This window comes from Saccopteryx bilineata, chromosome 4 (genome assembly GCF_036850765.1).
Source record: "Saccopteryx bilineata isolate mSacBil1 chromosome 4, mSacBil1_pri_phased_curated, whole genome shotgun sequence".
NCBI classification, from domain to species: domain Eukaryota; kingdom Metazoa; phylum Chordata; class Mammalia; order Chiroptera; family Emballonuridae; genus Saccopteryx; species Saccopteryx bilineata.
The window spans coordinates 179,892,183-179,917,922 of record NC_089493.1 but is presented as its reverse complement, the minus strand read 5'-3'; positions in this window follow the sequence as shown (position 1 = coordinate 179,917,922).

Below are 25,740 nucleotides of genomic sequence, written 5' to 3'. Positions count from 1 at the left end.
AGAGAAGGAGATCATAGTCACAAACTTACTTAAAATTAGAGTCACAGTGCCCTCTACAACTCTACAGAAAGGGATCCTAATTTTAAATGCATGGATGGACTTAAGTAGATCCAAACACATCCTAAACTTGCACACGGGCCATGTGTATTTACAGGTGGTCATCTTTTTCTGCAAAGAAATTCTGTAGTTTCATTAGAGAAGTTGATAGAATGTAATGTGACTGAAGAAAGATGTCAGAAAATTAGTGATCCCCACAAATGCATTATACTTCTGTTTCTGGGGAAGGGAACTTGATTGGTTTTATTACCGTTAAAAATCAATTTCATCAGACTTTTCTTTATTTATTGTTAGACCAACAATAATGACATAAAATGTTATTTGTAGATAACACCTGTCAGAAAACATAATCAGGAGATCTACACCACTAAACCTAGCCTTCAGGAGTGGAACGTATTTTGAAAATAGTCTTCTAAAGGAACAAGTGTTTTAAAACCTGAACAAATGCCCAGGGACATGCATACTGACACATGCAAAATTCAAATTGCAGGAACAGCTCGTTGGATAGACTATATATGTTAAAAACTACAACAATGTTTGTTGCTTTGGAAGTTTAAAGATCAAATCTGCTAGCTTGTTAAACTTCCTCAAACTTCTAATATAAGAACTTAAATTTCTCAAGGAAAGAGTTATGATTTGGAGCTAAAGAAAGCAGGAGGTAACTAAATGTGTTCTTTCTGAAAGCAATCTCACCTTGGCAAAAGAATAATTGAAATCTCTGGAAGTTCTAGAAAGAAAATCTTCCAGGCCAGAAATGGCAAGTAGGTCTTCCAAGCTACTATCAATTATATTCTGAATTGGGAGGACTTTAGGGTCTAAACTGGCATTGATTAGTGATGTCTACCAAGGGCAGGGGAAAGGAGTGAGCTGGGCTAGGTGGTGCTAGCCTCTGTCTGGTGAGAGGGATGATGACCCAATACAGGCTGCAAAGCACAGTACTGTGTGATGAAAAAAGACAGGGTAGACATGGTAGCCAGGGGGAAATGAGGGTAGAAGATCCCTAATATAGATTATATTTATGGAAAAATCAGAACAAGCAAATAGAAACCAAAATATAAACAACCGAATATAAAATAAAACAACAACAACAAAAAAAAAACCCTCCCCTATAAAGAGAAAAATGACTTACTTTGAAACTAAATTCATTCTACAATATATTTATGCCTTCCTTCTCCCATTCTGGCATCAGCTGAGTACCTATTATCTTCCAGGTAGAGCTGGGAACTGGAAGATCAGAACAAGAATGTCTGCCTTGAAGAGCTTGCATTGTATTAAAGGAGTCTGACTTATGAACACATAACCTCTCTTCACAGTAAGAGTTACAATGCAGGTTGGAGAAAGATGGGAGTCAAGAGGGAGAAAGTGACTCGGCTCACAGGAGTCACAAAAGTTCTCCATGAATTGGATCTTAAAAGATGGGGGGCTTTTCCATACTTGGTGGGGGGACATGGAGAGGGTAGGGATGGGCACTACAGGCAAAAGGAGCAGCAGGCGCAGAGCAGCGGTGACTGACAAGGACATGACAGTGACAGGACACAGCCGGGCCACAGGAAACGTCAAACTCCTATCCCCCCAAAATGTGACATTAATCAGATACATGCCAAAAACAGCTTTCTCAATAATGCCCCAAAAAGGTCATCTTTAGCTCAAAATCTGTTTACGGAAAGATAAACTGAATTAAAATTCATAAATTCCATTAAAAAAATAAAACAAAGGAAAAGGGTACAGCATTATTTGTGAAAAAAAATGGAGGAGGTCAGTGCAACGGGTGGGAAGGCTGGAGGTCAGGAGCGGGTAGGAAACAGCAGAGAGGACGCACGCACCAGGGCAGGATGGAACGGGGACATTGTGTATCGGGCAATTCCTCAAGGGGGCAGGGGGAGGGGTCAGAGTTTTCTAAGTGTTTTCATATTTATTCCCATCTAATCCTCAAAAAATTTCCCAAAATATATGGCATAGGCATAGATCAACTCTGCAGTTGCTCAAGGAGAATGCTAAATACGAGGAGAATGCTGGTATGAACACTTGAGAAAGTGTCACACACAGAAAAAAGTAGGAAAAAGGAGATGCGTTTCACAGCAAAGCAAAGGAGAAGAATAAACAAGATGCAGAGCAAACCTGGCATCATTTGTAGATCTAAATTAGCAGGGTAGAAGATTTTTAACCTATGTTATACTAGTCCAGTTATGAAAACAATGTTATGTCAAATTTCAGGAAACGTTAAAAAGGCCATTTTGCCATTGTCACTGATGGTGGCAGTGGCGCGGTGTGTGTGGGTGTTTTCACCTGGAAAATAAGAGCTAAATGTGTATAAGATTTTGAACATAACAACAACTCAGATTTTGTGACTTTCAAAGGCCTTGGGCAAAATTCAGCCCAAGTAAACAGACTGGATGACATCATGCCCAGAGGGAGAAACACGAATATTTTCTTCAACAACTGTCAAAGGAGACTCTGTTCTTAAAATGGTAGCTATTTGAATTAGAAACAAAATATAAAGACAAAAAGGGTGGTACCACACTCAGAAGCAGAACCAACAGCCTTTAAAGCAGGTAGCCTTTAGCACAGGGGTCAGGAACCTTTTTGGCTGAGAGAGCCATGAACGGCACATATTTTAAAATGTAATTCCGTGAGAGCCATACAACGACCCGTGTACATTATGCATTGTCCAATAAAAATTTGGTGTTGTCCTGGGGGACAGCTGTGATTGGCTCCAGCCACCCGCAACCATGAACATGAGCAGTAGGAAATGAATGGATTGTAATACATGAGAATGTTTTATATTTTTAATGTTATTATTTTTTATTAAAGATTGTCTGCAAGCCAGATGCAGCCATCAAAAGAGCCACATCTGGCTCACGAGCCATAGGTTCCCAATCCCTGCTTTAGCAGGTGTGCTTTAGCACAGGAAAAACATTCTCTGAGTAGAGCTGGGCCTTTGACATTCAGTATAAGGGACCAATCCCAAAATCAATGTTTCTTATTCTATGAGGGTAGTTTTAAGAAAGTTACTTAATCTATCCCTTCCTCAGTTTGCCATCTGTAAAATGAAATAGCCCTATGAGAGCTACTAACAGAAGTAGAAAGAAAAAAAAAAGACCTCTGAAGGGAAAATGAGACTCTATCACAAATAAGACTTTCTGAATGAATGATATGTCTCATGGTATGGTATAAGTGCTACAATTGAACAAGAAGTCACATAAGAATTTTATCATTTCTTTAGCTCCATCTGTTTGGACCTGCATATTCCATGCTTGAACTGATACTTATATATAATGGTCAAACATGCCTAGAGAGTGTTCTTGCATCACCATTAATTGCTAGTGTATTTAAAATTAAATAAACCTTGATACATGGTTAAATCTAGGCTAGTCTCAGGTGTACGTGATCCAAGCTTCCATCTTACACACCAGGATATCGAAACCCAAGAGTCAATAGGTTATCAGGCAGATGTCAAGTAGCAAACGTGGCCCCAACCCCTCGCTCCCCAAAGGTGCTCAGCATATAGTGGCTAAATAAAGAAGCAAACAAAGCCAGCTGTGGAAAGCTACCCTCTGGATTTCCCAGCAAGATGCTTCTCCTTTCACAAGAAAGTGGTTCTGCGAATGCCTTCCTGTTTGACACTGAGATACTTATTATCGGAGGTGAAATTTCAATGCATGATGAAGGTCAGAGGAAATACAGTAAAAGCTGAAGGAAACCATGAGAAAAGGGCCATTCTAAAACTTAAGTTAGCCACAGTTCTGCTGACAGGCTGGAGAGGACCAGAACATATAAAAACCATCGTTTCCACATCCGGGGGAAACAGACAAGCACAGGGGCGATCCACATAAAAACACTATCACGTGCATAAAGTGTGAGTCAAGTTGTACTGATGAGAAAGATCCCAAGGGGGGAGCACACATTTATCCACACGCAGACACAGCCCTCTGACAGTATCTGAAGGGTTCCTATCTGGAGCCAGACACCTTCCCACACCTGCCGGTGACAATCAGAAACAATGACAAAAACTATTCTCAAGAGCAGTGGCCCTCTTCTGACCGTCTGCTAGGTACTCAAAGATTCTCCCCTTATCCAGCAGGTTGGTAATAGACTAACTTGGGCTCTAGTGAAAATAGTGCTGTTAGCTGGCATCTATTTGTCATCTCTCTCCGGCTTTTAAATTTCACTGTGGGAACTGAGACCTTAAAAAGCACAGCACAAATAAAGACGTATGCCCACGTCTCATGAAATTAATGTGACAGTATCAGAAATTGTTGAGGTGTCGGAGAGGAATTCAGCTCCTCAGCATTTCTCTCCAAGACAATTAACCTTGTTGATATCCATTAAATGTGGAAAGTAGTCTCCACCTCCCTTTCAGTCACTCTGGTCAGATAAAATGTAACAACCATATTTAATGACAGTTTTTCCTCCACACAATTCAGACATATTAATTAAATGCTTTTTTTTTTTTTTTTTTTTGGCCACGGGGTCAACTTCTTTCCGAGTTTCTAAATTCTTATAATAAAACAGATGCCATTCTCTGTTGTTTTTAAAGAAAACTACAGCATTTTGCTTTCGGCTGAAGCGAATGCACAGATACACCGTGACTCCGAGGCCATGTGAAACAGGGGATCGTGTTCTTTCTTCCTTAGGAGAGCCATCACTCATATGATCTCGAAAACCGAAAATAGCAGCTTACTATTTAGACAGGGATTATAAAGAACCAGCGCATACTAGCACTTGACAAGCATAATTTTATGTAATCCTTACAAAGTGAATCAGGTAGTCATGGGAATCATCCCCATCCCACATATGCAAAAACTGAGGCTAGCAGTGGGTCAGTGACCTGCCATTGGTCATCGACCCAGGATGTGGAGGATTCTTTGCTGAACCCATGCAGTCCCTCTCTAGTGTTCTTTGTCAAGTGACACTGTCTTTGTCAGTCATGTTATAATGTTTTCTACACTGTCTGTTTTACAGTGTCTGACACTACTATTTATGTTTCATAGTCAAGAAGGATCACATGGAGAATACAGACTTGTGTTGGTGTGCTTTAAAGCAAGGGTCCCTTAGGGTAGTAGTTAATATTTGCTATTGACTTTTTATCTCCCCTCCCCAAAGTTACCAGAAATTATGTAATCCATACACTTAATAACCAATGTCTGTCCCTCACTGGCCATTCAGGGAACCTCTTCCAGGGGACAGTTGCCTGACACTTGATCTGGAATTACAAACAGAACCAAGCGCACACATGCTGAAGGTAAAATATGGCGGTTAAGACATGTTTTGGAGCCAAGTAGACTTACACTTGAATTTTGCTTCTTCAACCAAGCAATATGGTTTATAGCAAGCTACTTTGCTTTGCTCACTAACAGTTTCTACATCTGTAAATTAGGAATAATAATATCAACCCAGGTTGTTTCAAGGATTTAAACAAATGTATACACAGTCAGAATAGTACTTTTGACAAAGCATTCAATAAATTTAAGTTTCTCAGAAAGGTTTTATCCATTTTACAGACCTAATTTACATAGTGAAAGGCTTAGTGAATTTGCCATTTAATTGGTTTGATGAATGCTTATCAAGATGCAGAACATTTCCATCACCCTGGAAATGTCCCTCTTGTCCCTTTCCCGAGTCATCTCCACCACAGCAATCACTGATCTGATGTCTATCATCACTGATTAGTCCTGACTATTCTAGAATTTCATATAAATCATAAAATATTTTGGTATTTGGTTTCCTTTACTTATCATATACTATTTTTGAGATATATCCATGTCGTTACATTCAACAAAATAATTTAAGGCCATGGATGGATGGCTCAGCCGTAGAGCATTGGGCCAGCATTTGGAAGTTCCAGGTTCGATTCCCAGTCAGGGCACACAAGAGAAGCAATCATCTGCTTCTCCACTGCTCCCCCTTTTCCTTCTCTCTCTCTCTCTCTCTTCCCCTCCCAAAGCCATGGCTCAAAGGGTTCGATCAAGTTGGCTTTGGGCACTGAGGATGGCTCCATGTCCTTGCCTCAGGCACTAAAATAGCTCAGTTGCTGAGCAACAGAACAATGCTCCACATAGGCATAGCATTACCAGGTAGAGGGCTTGACAGTTGAATCCCAGTTGGGGCACATGCAGGAGTGTCACTCTGCCTCCATACTTATCACTTAAAAAAAAGGTCTTGAAGTTGACTAGTGTTCCATTTTACAACTAGATCAGAGTTCATCCATTTTCCTGAGTTGGTCATCTGAGTTGCTTTCAGCATTGGATATTTATGAATAAAGCTATTATAAACATGTGTGGGTAAATGTTTTTAACCCCTCTGGATACCGAGGACTGAAACTGCTGAAAGTTGGCATGGACAGTTGTTAAAACTTTATAAGAAACTGCCAGATCATTTTCCAAAGTGGTTAGAACATTTTAACCTAGTACTGTAGGAAAGTTCTAGTTGCTCAGTACCCTTGTAACTTTTGGTATTTGGGGTCCTTTTAACTTTAGCTATTCTGATAGGTATGCAATGGTATCTCATGGTACTTTTAATTTGCATTTCCCTGACATCAAACTATGTAAAACATGATTGCTTCTGTGTATTGACCATTCTATATCTTGTTTTGTGATGTATCTTCTTGCATATGTTAGAAACATTTGTTATTAATATTTTCTCCTAGTGTGTAAGCTTTTTTTCTTCCTTTTTTTTGTGACAGAGAGAGACAGAGAGAGGAACAGATAGGCACAGACAGACAGGAAGGGAGAGAGATGAGAATCATCAATTCTTCATTGCGGCACCTTAGATGTTCATTGATTGCTTTCTCACATGTGCCTTGAGCCAGGGGTAAGGGGGCTACAGCAGACTGCGTGACCCCTTGCTCAAGCCAGCAATCTTGGGCTTAAGCTGGTAAGCCTTGCTCAAACCAGATGAGCCCATGCTCAAGCTGGCGACCTTGGAGTTTCAAACCTAGATCCTCTGTGTCACAGTCCAATGCTCTATCCACTGTACCACCGGCTGGTCAGGCTGTAAGCTATTTTCTTAGCAGTGTATATTTTGATGCGTAGATACTCTTAATTTTCCCAAAGTTGAATTTATTTTTTTCCTTCTACTGTTTGTTCTTCATGGTCCTTAAGAATACACCTTACACAGACTGAAGCTATTGTTAAAGCTTCCTGGTTTTTACATATAAGATTCTTTATCAGAGGTCAGGGAACAGATTTAACAGTGGTTTCCAAATTTTATCAAGGAATCTAAATTATCTGGTGAGCTTGTTTAGAAACAAATCCTTGTACCTCCCTCCAAGAGGTCCGATTCCTTAAGTTTGGGGAGGGGCCGGATCGTCAGCATGCCGAACAAGCTGAGGTGATGCTGATGAGGCTGTTTTATGGGCCGCGCTTGAACAGCACCGGCTTAGAAAAATTAAACGGCTTTTCTAATGTTCATGAAGAGGCTTGTTCGCCTTTTCTAAAGTCTGAGCCCATGGCCACTCATTCAGACTGTCTTCCTTTGAAAAGACATCAGGAAGCACTGTGTGGCAGATTGATGGACCAATACTGCCCCATTTCCTTCTCCCTTCCTGGAAATTGGGTTGAGGTCTGTGAGCGGGAACACACATATATCTCTACCCGCTATAGCTGAGCCGAGCCCCGCGAAGAACATGCCCTGTGTCCTCTGTCAACAGTCAGGAGCTTTATTTCTCCCTAAAGGGTTGACTGCTCTCTAAACCAGGAATATTTTCATGGCCAAGTCCCTTAAAACTTTCTCTGCTGAATGTATGTTTTAAGTATCTGGCATCTAGGCGAATATTCCTGACAGCTCACCAGCATTCTGAATTAAAGATCAACACGCTCGGCCCTGGCCGGTTGGCTCAGCGGTAGAGCGTTGGCCTAGCGTGCGGAGGACCCGGGTTCGATTCCCGGCCAGGGCACACAGGAGAGGCGCCCATTTGCTTCTCCACCCCTCCGCCGCGCTTTCCTCTCTGTCTCTCTCTTCCCCTCCCGCAGCCAAGGCTCCATTGGAGCAAAGATGGCCCGGGCGCTGGGGATGGCTCTGTGGCCTCTGCCCCAGGCGCTAGAGTGGCTCTGGTTGCAACATGGCGATGCCCCGGAGGGGCAGAGCATCGCCCCCTGGTGGGCAGAGCATCGCCCCTGGTGGGCGTGCCGGGTGGATCCCGGTCGGGCGCATGCGGGAGTCTGTCTGACTGTCTCTCCCTGTTTCCAGCTTCAGAAAAATGAAAAAAAAAAAAAAAAAAAAAAAAAAGATCAACACGCTCAAAGCAAAGAATGCAGTCGTTGAAATCCCAACCGAAACCCCTAAGCTTCTCTGGGTTTTGAGGACAAGCAGAGGAGAGCTTCTTAGCCTTCCCTTCCCAAAGCAGAGAACTGCACAGCAACCACTCATTATGTACAATGTTTCTACTTGCGTCAGGACGCCAGAACAGACCCTGGATGCTTTCTTCTTCCTGGTGGTTAAAATACCTATTTAGCCTTTGAAAGCATGTTAATGGGAAATGAATTCATAAATAGTATTTATACTTAAACTGCTTTACAGATGCACTATGATTCAAGGAGCGAAAACAATCTAGTTTCTTTATAAAAAAAAAAATCCTTGAACAAAGGGAAGAGAAAGGTCTATTTCAAATACTACTCTCCCTTCTTCATCAGCCACGCAGCACTCTGAGTAGTGTGAGCACTGAGACTATCAAAGAGCAGTAATTTCTGCATGGCTTTGGAGAATTTTACAAAAATTAGAATACACACACACACACACACACATATACATGCACTTCATTTTCAAGGAAGGTCTATCCATGCTCAGCTGAAAGTATGCATCACACTAAGTCCAGCAGTGAGACATTCGGAGAAGAAATAAAAGCAGGCCTGTGGCTGGGACTGATTCCATCAGCGCTGGTCCTCTACCCCGTACAAATGTCGTCATATGTGCCACGAGGAGGAAGCCAGCCCAACAACTTAACTACACTGTTCTCCCAGCTCCCAGAAGCCTTTGGGTTATAAAGGGTTTTTTTTTAAAGGAAATTAAAATGAGAGCAAATAAGTTATCAATGGGATTGTCAGAGACATTACACGCTTTCCCTTGAATGTGCCATGCAGTCCCAAGCTATTAAACCACCCTGTCCTGCTGCTTTTAACCAGCAACATATGCAGTCCTCCTATTCCATATGGTAGGGCACACAGATTGCCAGCAAGTCTGGGAATGAGTCTGCCCCCTGCCCCTTCCTAGCTACGTGTGTGTGTGTGTGTCTGTGTGTGCGCACACGTGTATGCGCATGTGTGACAGTGTGAGTGCATGGGTGACGGGGTGAGGACATTTATTAAAGGCAGGGACAGTGAAGTAAAGGAACAGCGTAGAGGCAGCGATAGGAAAGGGACTAGGCAGTGCTCTCCTTCGGCTTCCTAGAAACATAGCAAAGAAGTCAGCCATGCTAGGCTGCTGTCAGCTCACTGGGAAGTCGGGGTCACAGTGACAGAACTGAGCCATAACAGGGGCTGCTGCTGCTCACTGGAAAGTCCAGGACAGAAGCAGCAGCAAGAGAGAGCCCAGGCGGCGCTCTGCTTTGGCTTCCTAGGAAGGGTGTAGGAAAGCGGTGAGCCATGCTGGGCTGCATGAACTAAGAAGTAAGTGGCAGAGGTGAGCTACGGCGGGGCTGCTCTGGCTTCCTAGGAAGGGTGTAGGAAAGCGGTGAGCCACGCTGGGCTGCGTGAACTAAGAAGTGGCAGAGGTGAGCTACGGCGGGGCTGCTCTGGCTTCCTAGGAAGGGTGTAGGAAAGAGGTGAGCCACGCTGGGCTGCGTGAACTAAGAAGTAAGTGGCAGAGGTGAGCTATGGCAGGGCTGCTCTGGCTTCCTAGGAAGGGTGTAGGAAAGAGGTGAGCCACGCTGGGCTGCGTGAACTAAGAAGTAAGTGGCAGAGGTGAGCTATGGCGGGGCTGCTCTGGCTTCCTAGGAAGGGTGTAGGAAAGAGGTGAGCCACGCTGGGCTGCGTGAACTAAGAAGTAAGTGGCAGAGGTGAGCTATGGCGGGGCTGCTCTGGCTTCCTAGGAAGGGTGTAGGAAAGAGGTGAGCCACGCTGGGCTGCGTGAACTAAGAAGTAAGTGGCAGAGGTGAGCTATGGCGGGGCTGCTCTGGCTTCCTAGGAAGGGTGTAGGAAAGAGGTGAGCCACGCTGGGCTGCGTGAACTAAGAAGTAAGTGGCGGAGGTGAGCTATGGTGGGGCTGCTCTGGCTTCCTAGGAAGGGTGTGGGAAAGAGGTGAGCCACGCTGGGCTGCGTGAACTAAGAAGTAAGTGACAGAGTGGAGCTACGGCGGGGCTGCTCTGGCTTCCTAGGAAGGGTGTAGGAAAGAGGTGACCACGCTGGGCTGCATGAACTAAGTAAGAAGTAAGTGACGGAGGTGAGCTACGGTGGGGCTGCTTTGGCTCACTGAAAAGACTGAGAAAAGGGGGCCTTGGAGACAGGGTCAGGGGTCAGCCCAGGATGAGATGCCAATGCCTGTTGCTCACCTGGTTGCAAGTCTCCTGTGGACCCTTCAAGTTGAGGAGAGAAAAACAAAGATGCCCACCTGAAAGGGGGAAAAGGGTGGGCGGGCAATGCTTCAGAGAGAACCCACCAAAATGCCCTTTTCACTTTTCTCTCCTTCGGTTTCCCAGAATAGGCATCCCTAATCCAGATGACTGTCAGCTGTACTTGTGATTTATTTCCAAAGCTTATAGCACAAAGCCTGTCTCGCGATAAGAACATTAATGGTGGGTTCTGTAGTACTCTCTTCTTTTCCTCCTTCCATTTGTCCCTCTCTTCCCACTCCCTCCATATATATATGAGAGTGAAAGAAAGAGTAATGACACACCACTCAAATTATCTCTCTATATATTAATTATATGTATGCGTGTATGTTCGGGTGGGTATGCATGCGTGCACACACACTTATCACTGTAGTCAGGGGAAAAAAAAGTAAGATCTCTTGACTCCAACTTTGAGTCTGCCAGCATGGGTATGTATCCCAAAGAAATACAGAGACAGCTCCCCCAAACACCTTGAGATAGAATACAAAGCTCTGCCGACGTTTCCCGGGGACACCGAACACGGAAATCCACTGTGTACCCCATAGCCCCGCGAATCTACTCATCCCTCGAGTTGGAGTCTGATCACATGGGCCCCGGCCTCAAGGCCTCTCCTCTTTCCATCAGAGATGGCTACACAAACCTCCCCCCTTCCTTTTTCTCGCTTGCCCTCTGGTCATCTCTTTATTCTGGAGACAATGCAGCCTTTAGTTTCTCCCACTGTCTTTGTCTCACCATATCCCGCAAGCTGATAGCAAAAGCAAAGAACCACTGCTTACAAGAAGGAAGGGAGAAGGAAACGAGGAAAAGAAAAGGGCATGAGAAGAAGACAAGGTTGTGCAAATGATAAATATCTTTACATGTATTTGCCTTAAAAATAAGATGATCAGAGTCACATGTTCATACCTTAGCAGTCCCAATCTTCTTGAGTCTTGAACACAGAATCAGGGCAACATCAGGGCTGAGATAGTCCCCTCAGGCCAGCACCAAAGAGAGAGTTTCTTAACCTCCGCTGGGGGTCCAGTACAGCTTTCTTGAAGTCCCGGAGAATGGAGGTTTCTTCCACGTCTACAAATAAATCACACGAAAAAGAAGATATTAATTAAAAAAAAGAAATGCAGAAACTAAAATACAACTGTGATATTAAATGGAAGGTTTAAAGAGACTAAACAAAGATACATTAAATTCTGATTGGCATAAAAATTCACGACACCTGCATGTCTTGTTTAGAATCAAGGAATCATACAAAATTAGAAAAATCAGAAAAAGCCATAGAGTATATCAAGACTGGAAGGTTTTTTGAGGACATGACTAGCCAAATTTGCTCATTCAGTGTAGAGGGAAACTGAAGATCAGTGAGGAACAGTGACTTCCCCATGATGATCCATTACTTGTGGCACATTTTGAGCAAATCTTTAGTAAACAGAAACAAGGTGCTTAATGCCATGATCGATGCTAAAATAAGGCGAGGGGACAATGCCTCACTTCTTCATCTTTTTAAAAAAATTTTTGATTGATTTTAGAGAGAGGGGAAGGGAGGCAGATGAAGGAGATGGAAGAGAAGAAGGAGAGAGAGAGAAAAAATAAAAACACTGATTTGTTGTTCCATTTACTTATACATTTATTGGTTGACTTTTGTATGTGCCCTGTCCAGGGATTGAACCTGCAACCTTGGTGTGTCAGGAGGATGCTCCAACCAACTGAGCTACTCGGTATTGGCATCACTTCTTAATCTTGAGATATTTCCTTCACTTGGCTTCTGAGATACCAAACTAGCCTGTTACCACTGACCACTCTGTCTTGGCTACCTCTGTTAGACTTTCTGGTTTATTCCTTCTCAAAGGCAATTCTGTTCACCCTGTGGGTCAGCCCAAACCCTTGCAGTCCACCTTGACTCCTTTCTCTCATGCACACCCACATCCTCCACGGCATCAGCAAATTCTGGGGTACTACCTTCCGAATCCCTCCGGCCCCTGATCACGCTTACCTCCTCCAGCACTGCTACCCCAGTCCAAGGCCTCATTACAGATCTACAAGGCTACCTAGCAGGCATACTCAAGCCACGGCTGGCCTTCTCACTGGACCCCTGAGTAACACAGTGACACTTTCCTGCTCAAAACCTTCTGTATCACACAGAATCAAAGCCAACGTCATTACAGTAGCCCCAAAGAGCCCCATAATACAGCAGCTCTGTTACCACTGTCTTTGCCTCCCCCCCCCCCCCCATCCCTCTCCAGCAATGCTGGCCTCGCCATTCCTCAACATGCCTCTGACTCTACTTGAGGCTGAGGCTCTCACAGTTCCCTTGATCTGGGATGTTCTTTTCCCCTCACTGTTTCCCAGCTTTGTTCCAATGTGAACTGTTCAGGGAGACAGGCTCCCATATCCTGAGCAGTCAATCATTATTTTAGAAATGGTACAATGTTAAAGAAGGAGGTTTTGGGGTAATCATAGATTTCTCATCCTGGTTGCACCACTATGACCCTGACCAAGACACTCTCTTTAACTATCCTAATTCTTTTATTTGTTTATAAAAGTGGGATGCTAGAAATAACCAACCCGTTAGAATGTTTACGAACATGAAATGAGGCAACACAGTTAAATCATTCATGACTGTGCATGCCATGAGTACTCAACAAATGTTTGCTGCTCTTCATTGTTGATTTTTACTGTCACGGGCTTACATTCTGCATGGTACTGCATAATTGTATCTACCTGCATTACACTCCCCACCAGACTTTCAATCTTTCTGTTTTGCATCACATGGGATGGCTTCTGTGGCCCTGGGTGAACTCAGGCCACATTCTCTGAACCCTCCCCAGGCTCAGGCAAGTGTCATTACCCCAAGTGTCTGCCCCCACTTTCTGGAGGCAGAACTTCATAACACGAGAAGCTAAGCTTTTCTGGTTCCCTCCTCGCCCTCTTGCTGATGCCGGCAATTTGAGGATGATCTCGGTCCTCACATTCTAGCAGGCTGATAATCATCAGGCACCAGTCTACAATTATTGCTGCGTTCCAGAGCCAAGAAACACAACTCTGAAAGCAAACAACGCTGTAATTCTGCACAATGATAGATGGAGTTATTAAAAAAAACTGTGCTGCTTTGAGAACTCAAGTCTTCAGTCTATCCCTCCAAAAATGCATCTTTCTTTCTTTTTTTTTTTTTTTTTCTAACTAATATTAAGAAACTGTCCGTGTTTGGTAGTAGCGACATAAAATTATGTCACCTACCTTTCAGGTTTAGTTATAGTACAACCTAATAAAAAGTTACGATGCATCAGGAAAAACTTACAATTCATTCTGAGTCACTGAAGGGGCTTGCTCAGAATGCATTTCCTAACAAGTGTATATTGAGCACATGATATTTGCCTTGTACTTTGTTAAAGACTGGGGATATGGGAGGGAATATTAAGGACTTTATTTGTACCCGCATGAGAATTTCATTCTGGCATTTCTTTGTCGTCTATAATTTTCTAACTTCTGCCCAGACATGGGAAGACAAACTCCTACAAAACTGTTGCTTCACCCCACTAGTGACACAGGGTGTGCCGATAGAACGAGCCTAATTTCTGCTCCACAGAGAAGGAGAATTCTGTAAGTCTTGGTTTTCTCAGGAGACATGCTCATTTTCTTCATTTGCTCCTCGCACATAGCTCCTTTGAGCCCATCCTGGTATATGTCCCTCCTCCTTCAGCCAAGAAACAAAAAGTGTTGTGCGAACCCAGATACACTATCCATTAACAAGATGCCACATGGACGGTAGGGCGGAAGGGGCACCGGGTTCAGAGGACACAGCTTCACGGATCAGCTTTCTTTTGAAATCTTTGGAAACCGTAATGAGATTAATGCAGTTATATGGCAAAATATACTCAGAAAGGATACGCTAGAAATATCGTCCAAGAGAAGAATATCAAGAAAGAACAGCACACACCTTAAATCACAGTGTCTGCACGAGTGGAGTGCCTAATCACACGAGTGGGTGGCATCTCTGCCCATCAGCCAGCCTTGAACATGGCAGGGAATATGTCATTTTTCAAGAGGTATCAATTAGCGGCTGCCCTGATGGCAGAGTACGGACCATACCTCCCTAATGGCTGGGCGGCACTGAAAATGATTCCTGTGATCACAGGCACCGATCAACAGGTATACCCAGACAGTCTCCCGAGAGAGGCAGGCATCCAGTGAAGGTAGGACTGGGAGATAAGGGAGTGACATAAAGCCATTAGGAACTGTAAAATGGATCATGATGAAGGTTTAGAAAGTGTGCCGGCAGAAATGGTGAATTACAAGGTCAAGTCTAACTACGCCAACAGGGTAGGGTTCTCTGAGAACTGGAGAAACATGGCCGTAAGGACTTACATTTCAAGGAGAACTGTGATTTCAGGTATACCTCACACACCACGTATACAAGGCCAGGCCTCACACACCTACACACACAGTGTCCATATAGCCAGCGATGCTTTACCATATGTATATGACATCCACTTGCATATGAGGACGTTGAAGTGTGGAGACATTAAGTAAAGTTGATTGCAATCACTAAACTAGGAAGTGACAGTCAGGATTCAAACTCAGCACCCACCATGGAGCTGACTGGTGTTCCCCAACCGTGCTGAAAAATCACAACAGATTCTTCCCCGGGTTCTGTGTCTGATTAAACCCAGTTCTGGTGCTTGGCAATGCCACGGTCTGAACGCCAGGGGAGAACGCAGGCTTCCAAGAATGTTAACTGTGAAAACTAGCCGAGCTCAGTCTCAGCCAAGAAGAGTGAAAGTATCCAGATGGGGAGGACACATTTCTTCCAAAGCCACAGAGCAGGTCACACCAATCATTGCAACAGGGGCTTCCTGGGCAGCAGAGATAGTAGCTGTGCTGGGTCTTGGTTTGTAAAAGAGTAACGACATTTCCTCCTAGTTGACTGAAACGATGCTGGGCCATTGAAATGGACACTCCCAAGGGGGATCTAGCTTCTCCTCTGTAACCGGAATCAGTTTAATACGGACCCTCCAACACAATATTAAAAGGCTTGCCTGTTTATTCCTAATCTGAAACTGAACAAACTGACCAGATAGGGAACAGCTAAAAAGAGAGGGGGGAAAAATCCACGCCACTGGATTTTAAGGATTACAAAAGACATCTAGTGATTTTTAGACACCAGATCTCTTGCCAATGCATTAGCCCCTTATTTCATTAATGAGTCAGCTTTTTAAACTGAAGTAAAATCAAAGGGAATCCGGGGGGGGGAGGGGAGTCCCTGAACATTATAACGGCATTTTAGAAAATTTTCTGGCATCTGGCTTCACTGTGGACATGTATTCTTCTTGATAGTTAATGAAATGTTTACCTTAAATTTCATAATGTGGGCCAGACACTGGTAACTTGTAGGTAGTGACCATGGCAGCTTACAAGATGTGCTTTTACAATCCAGGCCTCGTGGAAGCACAGACGCCCACTGTTTCCCATCTCTACAGGCACTTATCCACTATCCCTCCGATCAGACATTTGCTATTTTAGATATTTAGAAATCCAGGTCCACCTTTTGCTTTAAAAAACATTGGTCTTTGTCACCAGCCTAATAACAAGTATGTATACGAGTTCCCTAAATATATCACTATCTGCATAATTCAGATACTCGGTCACAAGTCCTCGTAAACTTCCATGCACGTCTGTGAACTAGCATACCACTCAGATACCAACAATGTACAATGCTGAAAACCACAATGGATTCTTTCCCGGGTCTTGTTTCCAATTAAACCCAGTTGTAATGCTTGGCAGTGTTATGGTCTGAACTCCAAGGAAGATCTCAGTTTTCCAAGAATCAAAACCAAGGATGTACAATAGCACCAGGCTACTCCACATGGCCTCAGGTAGCGACAGTGGCTGTTCTCTGCTGCCTCAAACAGACAACAGATAGCTGAGTTCAGCATATCCTCTCTCTCTGTAGCCTGGGGATAGACTTGGACCACATGCTTAGATGGACCAGTGACTAAATTACCATGGGCTATTTTAAGTGGCAGTTTTCCCTGTATTTCCTGATACCAACAAAATAAAATGATTAGAAAGTATCACCTCACCCTGAGAACATTGGCCCCCAATTTCCTATTCCTAGTCACACATGTAATTTAGATCCATAATATTATACCGCCCTGAACACAAAGGAAGACTGCTCAGCAAAAACCTGTTAATTCTAGGAGACTGCCAACAAGGGATTATTTTAATGCCTTGGTACCATGAACCCCAAGGGTCATCCTGATTAAAAACGTGAGATCCTTGCCTAGGTTTGATTCCTAGCTCTGCTAACCACTCCCTGTGTCATTGTTATTTAACCTCTTAGTTAGTGCTTCATCTGCACTGTGGAGAATCATAATAATACCTACCTCAAAGAGTTCTTTGTGAGGAGTAATTTTAATACAATGGTGCTATGTTTGAATTAATACAATGTATGTGTATTATTCATTCACTGTGCTTTGAATTTTCTTTTCTATTAAATTAGCATGATAGCACCCCAAATGTCTCTTTCATACACAGGAAGGAAAACAGTAATATGTGTGACAATACATTGATGTCTTGCTTACTGGTCTGAGTCATGGAGAGTCACAAACTCAACGGGTATCATGTCTATTGCTTTGAGACATAGAGTAGGAATGCAGCACAGAGCCAGGATGCAGACAGAACTTTTGTGCATGGACATAAGCAGGTCATTGATTTGTGACCCTTTTCACTGATTGATACCCAAATGAAGCTACATCATTTCCTTGCTAACTCTGTGGTGGCAAACAGGAAAGGATGGCCTAGGGAATGACCATGTCTCCTGCCATGCCAATGTGTGAGGTAAACCCAAACAATACAGGGTATGTGGGATTGATTATCATTGTGCAGGGGTCCCCAAACTTTTTACACAGGGGGCCAGTTCACTGTCCCTCAGACCGTTGGAGGGCCGCCACATACAGTGCTCCTCTCATTGACCACCAATGAAAGAGGTACCCCTTCCAGAAGTGCGGCAGGGGGCCAAATAAATGGCTTTAGGGGGCTGCATGCGGCCCACGGGCCGTAGTTTGGGGATGCCTGGATTGGGAATCAAGACAGAGTCTCTGAAGCTATTATTTATTGAGCTTGTATGTGCCAGCACTATGCTGAGCGTGTATTTGCTCACAAAATGCTTCCCATACATTAAGGGATTAGGGTTACTAGGATTCCATTTTTCATATGGGGAAGTTGAAGGCTTAGAGTGTTAAAGTAACTTGGGCAACATCACAGAATGTTGGTTGGAACCCAGGAGAGTCTGAGTCCACCATCTCAGCTTCCAACAACTGTTATATTTTTTCCTGCTGATCGGGCCAGGTGAAACAGGTAAAAGGATTAAGCAAAAACAAAAACAAAAAACCTCAGACATATAACAGTGTGGCAAATACAACAGGAAAAAGAGGGTGGGGGCAAGTAGAAGATGGTAAAGGAGGATAAATGGTCATGGAAGGGATTTGACTTTGGGTAATGAACACACAATAAACAGATGATGTTATAGAATCGTACACCCGAAACCTATATAATTTTATTAACCAATGTCACCCCAATCAATTCAATAAAAATTTTAAAAAATGAACTCATCTTTGTGATAAAAATTGTAACTATGTTTTACCAGTTTGTTATTTATCTTTTTACATTGCTTATGCAATTCTGTGACAGGTAATCATTTCATTTCACAAGAGCAAAGAGCTAATAATATTCCTAATATAAAAAAATCTTCTAAAGACAAGAGATGAAAAACACCAATTATTGTCTAGAAAAATTGGCAAGAGATATAAACAGGAAGTTTAAAGAAAAAAGAAATGCAAATAGCCTATGAACTCAACAACACACATAATAAAAGAATTATAAATTATGGATAGGAAAATTAGAGCATCAATGAGAGTAATAATTGCAAAGGATTGAAACACCAAATTCAATACATTCAAGTATTTGAATGCATGAGTTTATAATGATGCTAAGAAGAAAAAATAAAAAAAACAATGGTCACCTTTGGAAGATGCTGGAAAACCAAATTATTATTTTGAAAATGGTAATTTAAAAAAATGAAGCATTTGCACTGCTTTTCTTTTTTACTTATAATCAAATACTGATGAAAGGGAGTTTCCATTTGTAGTAGTTCTGTGATCCCTAATCAAATAGTAGATCTAGGTAAAAATTATCAATGGCTGCTAACACCACAAAAGAAAGAGATTCCATTTGCCTCCTGAGGGAAGCATATAGCTTCACATAGGAAATAATGTAGCCCAAATCACGTACACATGAATTCAACATGTATGCTTTCAGGAAATGCGAATGACTGAGGAATTTGCTATACACATCTCAGAGATGGAATCAGTGACAGACTGCGGGGCCGTCTACAGGACAAACAACTCTATTGGCTTCAACAAGTAGATTACGTGGAAAAATGACGGAGAGTGAGGAAGGACCTGCGAATTAAGAGAGACTTAGGAGATATAAAAATCAATTCTAAAGGATGAAAGTTAGAGCTTGACTTAACATAAGATGGAAAAAACTTATCAGTCATTTGAAAAGTGTATAGATATTTAATAAAGATAATAATTAGTATATATTTAGTATAATAATGACATTATTGTATTTATAAAAGGGATATCATCTTTTCGAGAAGAAAGCTGAAACACAAGAACACGGTGCTATGGGTGGGAAGTAACATCAGTGGGGGCTGGGCCGTGTGTAGGACAGGACTGCCAATACGCTGGTAACTCTAGCCGCTGGCTTCTGCGAATATTAGATTCCATTACCCTGTTCCTTCTACTTCAATATGTTTTTAAACTTTTCCATAATAAAATAAAAAGAACTCGTTGCCAGGTACAAGCACACATGGCATCTGTATGATGAAGCAAGTTGACGAGCATGGTAGTAGTTTTCTTTAGGGGGGAGGGTTATGTCTGATTTTGACCTCTTTAATTTTCCTTTTTCTCTGTTTTTTGCCTTTATGAGTGTGACATATTTACAAACAAGTGAAAACTTTATTTTCAAAATAATCTTCTCCATATGAGGCTGCAACCATCAATATTTCATTGTTTAAGTAATTAAGCAAATATTGTTAAAACCTTAGGATTTGCTAAAGCTGGGTGGTAGCACACAACTATTCAATGTACCGTTTTTTCCTTAATGTGTAAAATGCAACATTATATATAAAAACATTATAAAAATTGAAAATGAAATGGCTGCCTTGTTATCTCTGTTAGGTCACCTAGACTACTTTTTCTTCATAATAACTTCTACCAGTCAAGTGTGTCATACAATGTTGAATACTGGTACTTTAAACCACAAGTGTAAGAAAGACTTTCAGAACAATTTCCAAAGAATTGTATAAGAGAGTCTAGGAACTGGCCCTAGGGAGAAGTCTACAGGATAATAGTCAATCTATACCTTTTAAAATATTTTTATTTTTAAAGAAATAAAAATATGACTTGTAATTCATTACAATGAATGGATTTTACTCTATTATTGTTAAGTAATTAGAAAAAAAAGTCTTAATCATATAGTTAAAAATATTTTGGAGGAAAGAACTGGACAGGGCCATAGGGACCCATCAGTTGAATCCTATCATTTTCACAGATGAGAGGATTATGCCTTGTCTAAAGGCACCGAAGAGGTTGGGGTCTGAAGGCTGACAAGATCCTAGGTCTCCAATGCTCAGTTCCATCTTTTATGACCACGTCATACCACATGGCATCTTACCAAACACTTCTATGACAGTGGCAAGATTACAGACCTGTATTGTATCTATTATCAGAAAACTGGTAAGAATACGTAAGACATAGAATGAGTTGTGGTGTTGGGAAGGAGGGGATGACATTTATATAGACTATTAGAGGAGTTTCAGGCTAACAGCAAAACTGAGCAAACAATACAGCAAATTCTCATGTTCTCTGTGCTCCTACACAAGCAGCCACCCCCACCATCAACATCTTGCCCCAGAGTAGCACATTGGTTATGATAACAATCACTTAAAATCCATTCTTTACCTTAAGATTCACTGTTGGTGTATATTCTGTGGGTTTTGACAAGTGTATCCACTATAGTAGCATCATACCAAACAGTTTCACTGCCCTAGAAATCCCATGTGCCATCTGTTCATCCCCCACTTCCTGCTCCCTGGGAACCACTAATCTTTCGACTTTTTCCATAATTTTACCCCTTTCAGAATGCGACAGAGTCGGAGCCTTTCAGATAGGCTTGTCTTTCACATAACAATACACATGGAAGTTTCCTCCATGCCTTTCCACGGCTTCCTAGCTCATCTCTTTTCAGCACCCAGTAATATTCCATTGTCTGGATGCACCACAACTTATCGATCCACTTGCCTGCTGAGGAGCATGTGGGTTGCTCCCAAGTTCTGGCAATTATACGTTAATCACCTGTAAATACCTGTGTGCAGGTTTTCACGTGGACATGTATGCAACTCCTCCCAGTTATTTCCAAGGAGTGTGATCTCGGGATCGATACAGGTGAGTTTAATTTTTTAAGAAAGTGCCAAACTGTCGTTAAAGTGGATGTATAGAGGCGTCTAATCTTTTTTTTTTTTTTTTTTTTTTGTATTTTTCTGAAGCTGGAAACGGGGAGAGACAGTCAGACAGACTCCCGCATGCGCCCGACCAGGATCCACCCGGCACGCCCACCAGGGGTGACGCTCTGCCCACCAGGGGGCGATGCTCTGCCCCTCCGGAGCGTTGCTCTGCCACGACCAGAGCCACTCTAGCGCCTGGGGCAGAGGCCAAGGAGCCATCCCCAGTGCCCGGGCCATCTTTGCTCCAATGGAGCCTTGGCTGCGGGAGGGGAAGAGAGAGACAGAGAGGAAGGAGGGGGGGGGGTGGAGAAGCAAATGGGCGCTTCTCCTATGTGCCCTGGCCGGGAATCGAACCCGGGTGCCCCGCATGCCAGGCCGATGCTCTACCGCTGAGCCAACCGGCCAGGGCCAAGGCGTCTAATCTTAAAAATACACACCTGAAGTGAAAAAAATCACACCTAATCAATGTTATTCTAAAAATACCCTAGGAAGGCAGCATACTGACATGACATTATAGATCACAAAAGCCACTTGGCTATGAATTCTGTGAGCGCAGGGACCTTTTTAGTAGTTCACTGTATTACTAGTAGGGTTCCTAGTACCCAGGACAGTGCCGGTATATATGTTTGCTAAATAGATAAATCCTAAGGAAAAAACTCCTTCACTTAGTTTTATAGCAGACAGTTGTTTGGTTGAACAAGTGAAGACTCATCGTAGGAGCCTAGTGGTATAAAAGGTATTATTAAGCAATAGAATCTCTCTCATTTAGACCCAAGTCTTCACCCTTTAAGAGGTCTGAAGGACCGGGTCTCACAGCCAAGCAGATCTCAACCTCTTCTCTTACACCTGGTGCCTGCGCTCATTGCAAAGAATGTGGGGCAGAATCCTCTCCACCACTGAAATAGTCCTCTCTCAATCTGCCACGCACGTACCAGTGCATTTACATAAATTAAATGCATATAAACTGAGACTCCACTATAATTGCGAAACCACTGCATTGGAAATAAGCTTTCATTGAAATCACATTAGAAACCAGAAAGATTAAATTAGAAACAGATTTAGCCCCATCAAGAGGTAGATTACAGAGAGTTTATAAAACAACACCGATATACACTGCAGGCCAGCCAAGGACCCGGCTAGGAGGAGGAGCGGCCCCACCAACCTTGACAAAGAGAGGAAAACTGTCCTCTAACTTCCAAGCCGGGACTGTGGAGTCATTCGAACCTCTGAACCAAATCCCTGCTCTGCGAATTTAAGCCTACTCATCTGGCCTCAGTTTCTCATGCTTATAAAAGAAGCAAAATACCTGTGGTTGTTATAAAGACCACACACGACAGATCTAGCACCTTGGTTTTCAGTTTACAAAACAAACACAAACTGTAAGAACAATTCCTTTAGTTTAAGTACAAAATCCCGGGACTTACAGGGTTGCTGGTCCTACGCCTTTCCCAGACTGTCAGCTTCCCACCCCAGCACAAGCAAAGTTCCGATTTAATATTGATTAAGAATCCACAGAGCCCTATGAATTACATAAATGTGCCTTAGATGGCCAGCCATTATCTCTCCCTCACCCTTCCCACCAGACAAATGTGAAGCTAAATTAGTCACTTATCATAAAGTTCTCTGAAAACATTCAAGTTGAAAGAAAGGCCCGATAATTGTTCTTAGCCATCTGGCACCAAGTCATGCTCGTGAACTTACACGAACCATTTGGTAAAAATCCAAAAATGTCTATCTTAATTTCACATCTCACTTACTGAAAAGTTCTGCGTTGAAAATTTTCTAAGAGGAGAAAATGGTTTATTATACAAAGGAAAACCAATGGATAAGACCTTGAATTCGTTCACCATCATGCAGGGAAGCTTTAAGAAAATCCCACCTCTAGCATCCAATTGAACTTAGTAAACTTCAGGCAAAACGACACGCTTTACCTGTCCAACACACGTGCACAGGTATGCACAGGTATACACGTGTAATATACACTGTAAAGGATAAACCATCATTGCTTCTATCCCCCCTAAGTCCTTTCACATGAACAGCAACATCTCCCAGCAGGAAGCAAGCAGACCTCCACCAGGCACCTTATCTGTGCTGCCCCTCCCATGACAGAGAGCCCTCCACTGACTGCGGGCCACTCTCCTCTCCCCAATCATCATGACAGCCACCCAACAAGTCTCTAATCAACTCATCAATGGCTAACCCCAATCTATTTTCTACTCTATAGCAGGAATGAATTTCTACAAATGAACCATTCCCAATCCTCAGCCTAAACTTTTCAAAGGTTTCACACGGCCCTTAGAATAAAATCCCAAATCCTCACCATGGTTTAGAAGATCTTCTGAGACCAGCCCCTACTTCACCAGTCTCATACACATCCAGCGACTACAGGACACCAGCCGTACTGGCCACCTCTCTATTATGGTTAAGTGTCATGCTCCTTCTGGCCTCAGGGCCTTCAGCATGTCAGAGGCAGAAAGTATAATTGCTACCCCACACGCTCTCAAAAAGAAAGATGCAGACAGATGTGATGAGCATTGTGGATGACATGGAATCTTTTTTTTCCTCACTCATGAGAAGGTTGGGTTCATTGGCCCAGTTACGTTCTAGGGATGTAAAGTCATTTTCCTCCTCCCTTTAATAATGGAATATAGCCTATTTGCTGGAATCATATTTTTAATAGCTTTTTCTCATATTAATGCTCTCTCTCTTATTATTCCCTCCCCACCCCACATCTCAGCCACTTCTCAACGTATTTATCCTCACAATGTCTGTAGGCTGGAAACCTGGATGCTAAACTCCTCCAGCAGGTTTGGAACCAACTGAGCCACTCCCCTGGAGTAGTTAAAACATTACTTATATTTCAATGGTTTTATGACAAGTTCCAGGTTCTAGAAACTACTGGATATTACTCTAAGAATAAAACATTACAGACAATTACCCCTTAGAATGGAACAAATCATTATATTAATTTGAAGAGTTATCTTGGATATGGAGGAGAGAGAGCACTTATTTGAAGAACATAATTGTTAATGTACACGAAGAAAATTCATTTCTGAGAGGAAACAGGAGAACAAGGAACTGTGTCATGTTTTCTGAACTTCATTATGCTAATGCTAGTAACAGCCTAATGCTGTACTGTCTCCCAAAGCCCCCAGAAAGAATTACACAAAGTCCACTTTAAGGAAAGGAAGGAAAAGACATTATAGATGAATGAAAAGTATTTTCTTAATATTTTTAGGGTAGGATATTGGGGAATTATTTGAGAAGGAACTTAAAACAAATAAGCTAAAGTAGAAATATGGCTATTAGAATTGCAAGGGAAGAAACATGATTTATCAGTGGTCAGAAAACAATCGGTAATAGTAATTCTAAAATCCAAGTTCCATTCATACGCATCAACTCATTTCACCCTTCTAACTTATTATTAGGAAGGTTCTATTATAAACTCCAATTCACAGGTGGGGAACACAGCCACTAGCTCGAGGTAGCAGTGCTTGGACTTGAATCAACGTGGTCTGGTTCCAGAGTCCACACTCGTAAACACGGCACTGAGCTGCTTCTTATATCGTCTAGTCAGACACAAAGGGATATGTTAAATATCACACTTTGCCATTGATCCCCAAAGCATAGGTGAGTTAGCACCTCCCGATAATGCAGGAACAGAAACTCATATTATTGTATACATGAAGAAAACTAGGTCTTAGAGATCTTCTGATATACCCCAAATGATGCAAGATTTTCTGATTCCTAATCTCTAGGTGTCCTCAAAGGCCATGCATGGCTTCATATTTGGCAAACGTGTATGGAGTGACTTTGAAAGACTATTCTATGTTGACACTGGGCAGTAAATTGTTTAGCAGAGTAAGTACAAGGTCCTGTGGGATTACCAACTGATAACCCTCGCCCTGGTGTCAGAGAGAAACTTTCATAGATCCGAGGCTGAAGAGTGTTTATCTGAATAAAAACAGAAGAAGGAAAAAGACATGAAGACCTTTCTATGCAGAAGAGCCTCAGAGAGAAAAAAAGTGCTTACAAAGAACTTAAGGAAGTCCCACATGAATGGATGAGGTACACTTCTTCAGGATGAAGCATTATAAGCAATTATGATAGAAAACACATTGGGATGAGACCACACAGCGCCGCCCAGGCTACAGTAAGGAATTTAAACAGATTAAGCTATTACTAAAGTTAAAGGAAGAGCAAGACTTGTAACTGGCATGGCTCCCCAACACCTCCTGCATCCCACTCCACTGAGCTACCCTACCAGAGGGAAGTCAGAGAAGAATCCACAAAACTGAATGAATGAGATCAGCACAGGGGCAGAAAGGAAGAGGATGAAGCCAGCCAGCCAGCCAAGATGTGAAGGGAAAACAGAGAAGAATAAATGTGTCCAAAAGGAGTTGCTTCACAAGAAGGCAATTCTAAGCGATGAGAACAAGAATTTATCATGCTCTGTTGAGGCTAGCTAGCATGATCCACATGTTAAATTTTCAGGAATTTCGAGGCTGGTTGTTAAATTGCTAGTAACTTGAAATCAGATGTGATGGGAGTATTTACACTCTGAACGTTGTCAATAACTATA